This window comes from Ruditapes philippinarum, unplaced genomic scaffold (assembly GCF_026571515.1).
Source record: "Ruditapes philippinarum isolate M1 unplaced genomic scaffold, ASM2657151v2 ctg5810_1_1_1_1, whole genome shotgun sequence".
NCBI lineage: Eukaryota > Metazoa > Mollusca > Bivalvia > Venerida > Veneridae > Ruditapes > Ruditapes philippinarum.
This window is the reverse complement of record NW_026866509.1, coordinates 44,564-51,508: the sequence shown is the minus strand read 5'-3', so window position 1 is coordinate 51,508 and position 6,945 is coordinate 44,564. Positions and strand designations below refer to the sequence as shown.

At 36.4% G+C, this 6,945-nt stretch overlaps 1 pseudogene; it reads right to left on the bottom strand.

Annotated features, from left to right (window-relative positions):
* Positions 1-1,063: 1,063 nt before the first annotated feature.
* On the bottom strand, positions 1,064-6,525 carry LOC132732700 (uncharacterized; annotated as a pseudogene).
* Between the last annotated feature and the right edge of the window lie 420 nt (positions 6,526-6,945).

Genomic DNA, 6,945 nt, shown 5'->3' with positions numbered 1-6,945 from the left:
TTAAAGCTTACTTAATTCTTTTGCATGTATGTTGCTCCACTGCTAACTGCTGCATTACACTTCCTTGATATGGGATTTTCCCCAAGTGTAATTGCATTGGTTGTCCGGCAGTATGTTAGGTAGTCAGGATTGGCATTATCTCCATTGTGGGTTCTCCTTTGTTGCGAAAATATGTTGCGTTCATTGAACGCCGCCTTTCCTTGTTGATCTTGTTTTTCATATTTCAATAGCGTGGCTATTTATTCTTGCAGGTACAATTGAAATGTAGCTACTGGCATGCGAGCAGTTCCCGTACAAAAATCGTAGTTACTTAAACATTATTTTTTTATTTACGCTCACTTACCAAAATTTGAATGTTACACATCAATATTCGGCTCGTCACACAAATCATGGAAATTCCATCATGTTCTAAACATAGAATAACCCTTAGTTATGAGGCCTCATATGGGGTACCGAAATTATCCATTATTTTGTATGAAGAGAAGTAGTTCCCGTACATAAGATTTAACCCATTATAATTATACAATTTTATTATATCGGACCTATTTTTCATTTATAATTGTTGAACAGACCATTTTCTAAGAGATAAACAGATGTTATTCAGGAAATAGAAAGTAGACTAAACGCGTGTATCTATTACCCGGTACCGTTACCCCAAACGCATTCACATGCGATGGCATGCTTGTATGCATGATATTTTACGCATCAAAGCCATAAAATTATTTTATATAGTAATATAGGTCAAAATTCCGATAATTAAACAAGTTTTTATCACATTGCCTTCTTATCCGTAAACAGGTGGTATTAGTGGAAAACCCTTTAACATGCCTCACGTGTAAGTATGTTTGCGCATGCGCGCAAGTACGGAATCCCCCAGATAAAACGGTCACGTTTTGACAACGCACAGGTGAAAGTGATTTAAAATGAGACTTTTTATACGTACTGCCGAACTGACACTTAGATTTTGTCTCGTTTATGTATGTGCTTGATTTGAAATGAATTTTTGAAGAATGCATGTAAAAATCAAGCGTTTAAATGAAAAATACGGGTACTGCTTCTGTACGGGAACTGCTCGCATGCCAGTAGAGGTTAAAGATTGTTGACACATTTTATCAAAGCCTAACAGACAGGATATAATATCGTCTTTTGTTTGGTATGAAATTAAAGATTTTTCTTTGTTTGTACTGTCGCTGCTGTAAAACTTAGTTTCCCATTCTTTAAACAAATCAAGGATTTTCGTAAAACGTAGAGTCTTGTGTCAGATGTTTTATTGAGAAGTTCAATGGTACTGTCAAGATCACTGGCTGTGTCTTTTTCTAGGGTTTGCTGGTATTGGATAATAAGATGGGGCATATTATTATCTTAAACTTCTTCTGCAAGTATATTCCTCATTTTCAATTGTGAATTCAAAAAACAGTGATCTTGAGTAAGCTTCTGATGAATTTTAAATGTATTAACAGATATTTCCCATTGATATGCTTTGATCCAGTGATCCCAAATGATGTTCTTGTTGTTAAAATAACAAGAATAAAGATCAACAAGGCAAAGGCAACGTTCACAGGACGCCACCCCCGGCCACACCCAAGTAGGACACCCAGAAGGCACCAAACAACAACCTGGAGTGGACACAAAGATGTAGTAATTTTTTATGTGATTTCAAAATCCCACTTTTAGAGATATTATTTCTTATCTTTTTAATCATATGTGAGTAGTCCATTATTACACTTATCTTTGGTTTATGTGGGGAAAATACATTAGGCAGTAACATGCTGGTCATTGCTTTTGATGTTTTACATTCAGGAAGAAGAATTTCATTAACTGTCTGTTGTTTTGTGCACCGTCTAAACTTAAATACGTACCATTAAATCCATGTATGCCTAATTTCTTTACAGAATTCTGGAAACAAAGTGATCCCTCGGAAGCATTAATCACAACAAAATAACATAAGAATTGCAGACTCGGTTTGATTGAGTCTGTACATGAGGGATAATGAATAAGTGCAACATCCCTCACGCCCCCCTAGCACCGGCTTGAGCGGTACTCAATTCTCAACACTTTATAGTGTTGGCATCAATGATCCCGAAGGACCAGAAAATATAACAACACTGAAGTGAAGTACGGGGCAACTTTTTACGGCTGCCACACAGCACTTGACACCTGCTGTTGTGAAGTACAAAATTCTGGAAACAAAGTGATCCCTCGGAAGCATTAATCACAACAAAATAACATAAGAATTGCAGACTCGGTTTGATTGAGTCTGTACATGAGGGATAATGAATAAGTGCAACATCCCAACAGCTTTCCAAAATATCAAATACAACTCTGTTGGACTTGTTTGTGATGTTTGTTCTGCTTAAGCCGGTGCTAGGGGGCATGGACGGTAACTTGCACTTTCCAGTACCGTCCATGAACAGGCTCAATCAAACCGAGCCTGCAACATTTTCAATTTTGGCGTGTTGGGCTTTCTTTAGGGATTCTGTATTTATCTATTTTAAGATTACATCCGTGTTATTTGTGCCGTGTGGCGGCTGTAAAAAGTCTCCCCGTACATTTAATCAATGATGTTATATTTTCGATCCTTGAAGATCGTTCAGCACGACATTATTGTTGTGCTCGTGGTATTCTTAGTTTCAATTTTTCGGCATTTTCTAGTTGGGTGGTTCAAATATTCCTACTTGAATAATGTTGAATCACCCTTAGGATATGTTGCCTGCTTTTTAAATTTGTCTTTAACGTCTTATCTGTGATACGCAAAAAATAACAAGAACAAAGATCAACAAGGCATAGGCAACGTTCACAGGACGCCGCCCCCGGACACACCCAAGCAGGACACCCAGAAGGCACCAAACAAGCACCCGGAGTGGACACAAGGGCGAGACATGTAATGTGAAAGAATATAAACAAAAACAGGCCCATAAGGGAATTAAAGGGAAAAGGGCTGTACGGGTGAAAAGGTGGGGAGGGGGTTAAAATGGAAGGGGGGAGAGAAAATACCTACCGTCAACGACAATCCAACGAGACAGACATCACAAAACATGTAAACATCCAAAAACAAGTAACATTACAGACAAGAAAAACACGTGAAGGAACTCAAAGGGGTACCGCCTTGGAACGGTCAGTGGTGGTTAAACCACTGGGGAGTTGTAAAAAGTCTCTGGCGGCTGTAAAAAGTCTCCCCGTACATTTAATCAATGATGTTATATTTTCGATCCTTGAAGATCGTTCAGCACGACATTATTGTTGTGCTTGTGGTATTTTTAGTTTCAAGTTTTCGGCATTTTCTAGTTGGGTGGTTCCAATATTCCTACTTGAATAATGTTGAATCACCCTTAGGATATGTTGCCTGCTTTTTAAATTTGTCTTTTGACGTCTTATCTGTGATACGCAGGCTTCATAACCTCCGATCCCCTTTCAAAATTCCATTTTATTTAGTTCCGCCCATTGTTTTCTCGTTTAGGGCACACGCTTTTTATTACTTGGGGACCATACGCCGCTTTTCATGGAATGGCACGGAAGTGTCACATTGAAGGTTCCATGATAACCGCCGTATGAACACATCTGCGGATGTTTCTAAATTCAAAATTTTACTATTTCACGTTTAAATGTTGAATTCTGCTTAAGCCGGTGCTAGGGGGCGTGGACGGTAACTTGCACTTTCCAGTACCGTCCATGAACAGGCTCAATCAAACCGAGCCTGCAACATTTTCAATTTTGCCGTGTTGGGCTTTCTTTAGGGATTCTATATTCATCTATTTTTTAAACCGGTTTTAGGCGCGCCAAACCTCACTCTTAGCCCCAATATGTTCCTGAATGACACGAAAATGTATATAAAATTAATCCCCGCCAAGTGAAATTCTAACAATGGTCATGGTTACATTAGACAAAATAAATAAAACACATACAAAATTATGTTTCATAACCTCTGATCCCTTTTCAAAATTCCATTTTATTTAGTTCCGCCCATTGTTTTCTCGTTTAGGGCACACGCTTTTTATTACTTGGGGACCATACGCCGCTTTTCATGGAATGGCACGGAAGTGTTACATTGAAGGTTCCATGATAACCGCCGTATGAACACATCTGCGGATGTTTCTAAATTCAAAATTCTACTATTTCATGTTTAAATGTTGAATTCTGCTTAAGCCGGTGCTAGGGGGCGTGGACGGTAACTTGCACTTTCCAGTACCGTTCATGAACAGGCTCAATCAAACCGAGCCTGCAACATTTTCAATTTTGCCGTGTTGGGCTTTCTTTAGGGATGCTGTATTTATCTATTTTTGGAAAATGAGCAACAGGAAATCTAAAATAGATAAATACAGAAACCCTGAAGAAAGCCCAACACGACATAATTGAAAAAAATGTTGCAGGCTCGGTATGATTGAGCCTGTTCATGGACGGTACTGGAAAATGCAAGTTACCGTCCACGCCCCCTAGCACCGACTTTAGCAGGATTCAACATTTAAACACTAAAATGGTGAAATTTTGAATTTAAAAACATCCGCAGATGTGTTCATACGGCGGTTTTTATGGAACCTTCAATGTGACACAGTAGTGTCATTCCATGAATAGCGGCGTATGGTCCCAAAGTAAAATAATGCGTGTGCCTTAAACGAGAAAACAATGGGCGGAACTAAATAAAATTGAATTTTGAAAGAGGATCTGAGGCTATGAAGCCTGCATATCACAGATAAGACGTCAAAAGACAAAATTAAAAAGCAGGCAACATATCTATCCTAAGGGTGATTAAACAGTATTCAAGAAGGAATAATTGAAAAAGGCCAAATACAAGAAACTAAAAATACCTTGTTAAATGTATACACAACAATAATGTCGTGCTGAACGATCTTCAAGGATCGAAAATATAACATCATTGATTAAATGTACGGGGATACTTTTTACAGCCGCCACACGGCACAAATAACACGGATGTGACAATGAAATAAAGAAATATAGAATCCCTGAAGAAAGCCCAAACCTAACTGACCTATAAAAAGTAGCTGTAAAACGTGAGTAGCAAGTAGTCTTTTCCACAAAGTTTGTCAAAATAAATTGATTCTGGACAAAATTGCACAAACCCAATAAGCTCAAATTCTTCGCCAACCTTTTTTAATTGTAGGTCATCTTGTATAGTCATTTCATCTATTGTAAGCCCTCCCTGATATCTCGCAGGTGGTACCTTTTGAATTTCAGCTTCATTCTTCATCCATTGAAGCACATCATTGTTAAAATAGATAAACCTGCACTTTGGTCACCTTTGTTTTTATATCTTATTATTTGAGTTGTTGATGGTAAGATTAAGTATTTGCTTTTAGATAAATATTCATATTTTTTTGGAGATCTACAGTACATTGACAGACATAGTCGTATTATCTCAGGATTCCATCTGCGAGCTTGTGCTGAAATGTTGTTATTTTTAAGCTGTGATAAGAGAAGTGCCTTCATTTTGTCATTTAAATTTAACTTTTCAAGAAAATATGTATCAGTCACTTCATTTAAAACTTTACTTTTTCATGATCTTTGTTGGTAAGCTTGACTGCATAAGTATGATCAAAGTCTATAACTGTTTGTATTTCAGGTTGTCTGGGAACTTCTGGAGGTTGAAGTGAGTTACGGGCAGGATTACATTCTAGTGTTGGGAGTTTTTCTTTCCATTTAACACAAATGTACACTTTTGTAAGTTTCGCCCAATATTCTTTGTTGCGAGCACTTTTTATAATGACACCCTTGAAAACTTGCTTCATTGCTTTTCCTATTTCTCTTCCATTATAGCCGCATTATAGTTTCTTTTCTATTTCTGTTAAGTATACTTGCCCATTTTTATCTAGGATAATGTTCTCTTTTATCCTAAATAAAATATAAAACATGCACATTTTATAAAATTTGTAATTTTAAAACAATACTTGTAGATTAAAAACTATTTAAAGATAGTGTTTACTGAGTTAAAATGAGTAATTCTAACACGACCGGGGTTTTCACTATTGAACATAGAAAAATCGAAAGTGTGTATTATTATGTAATAAAATCAAAGTTTGACGTTCTATATTTAGACGTATGACGTAATCATTATACGCGTGACGTAACCACTCAAATTGTGACATGATGAAAATAAGTACGAAAACAAATCAGGTGCAATTTAGGATAATATCATGTACGGTAGCATTTATTTGTCGATGTCGAGTTAGAATCGAAATAATATATCCAATATATAATATATCTAAAACAGTGATTTTATCCCAACCGAACTTCATACAGTGATTTTATTGAGCGATAAAATCACTGTTTTAGATATATTATTTCTTAAACAGGTTCATTTAAGTGTCATTATGCTCATTTCTATATGCCCGTCTGAAAAACAGATCATATTATAGGAACACCACTGGCGTGTGGTGGAGCGGCGACCAATTTTGCTTGAACTATTTAATTTTGGCATGTGTCATGAAAACTATTTTGTACTAAAGATCATTCAACAACACAGTGGCAAGAATATATTCTAAACTTGCTTGCCAACTAACACTTCTTACCCATAATTGGCAAATTTTTTAGTGACATTGGTATTTTTAGACAATGTTTTTAATATTTCATTGTGAAGTTCAACTAAACCAATTATTTACTACATGCCTTTCGGTCGTTTATAGATTGAAATATATCAGTGAAATATAAAACTGATAATTGCACTATTCGAAACACTGTTTCGAATTTAAGCCCTTTAAGTTGTTTCAATGATAAACTAGCGTGCACAGTACTGGAACCAACTTAATGACGTCGTAAATTACGTCATGTTGTATTATTATTTGGCGCGCTTTGTATTAAGTGTTAGAATAAAATATCTTTAAGCGTTTCCTTGCATATAATAAAAATAAAATTTGTTTAGTTTAGTGTAAGATCAAAATATATTTCACCTCGTTAATACCAGAAGTTAATATTTCACTCGTGGCTGCGCCAATG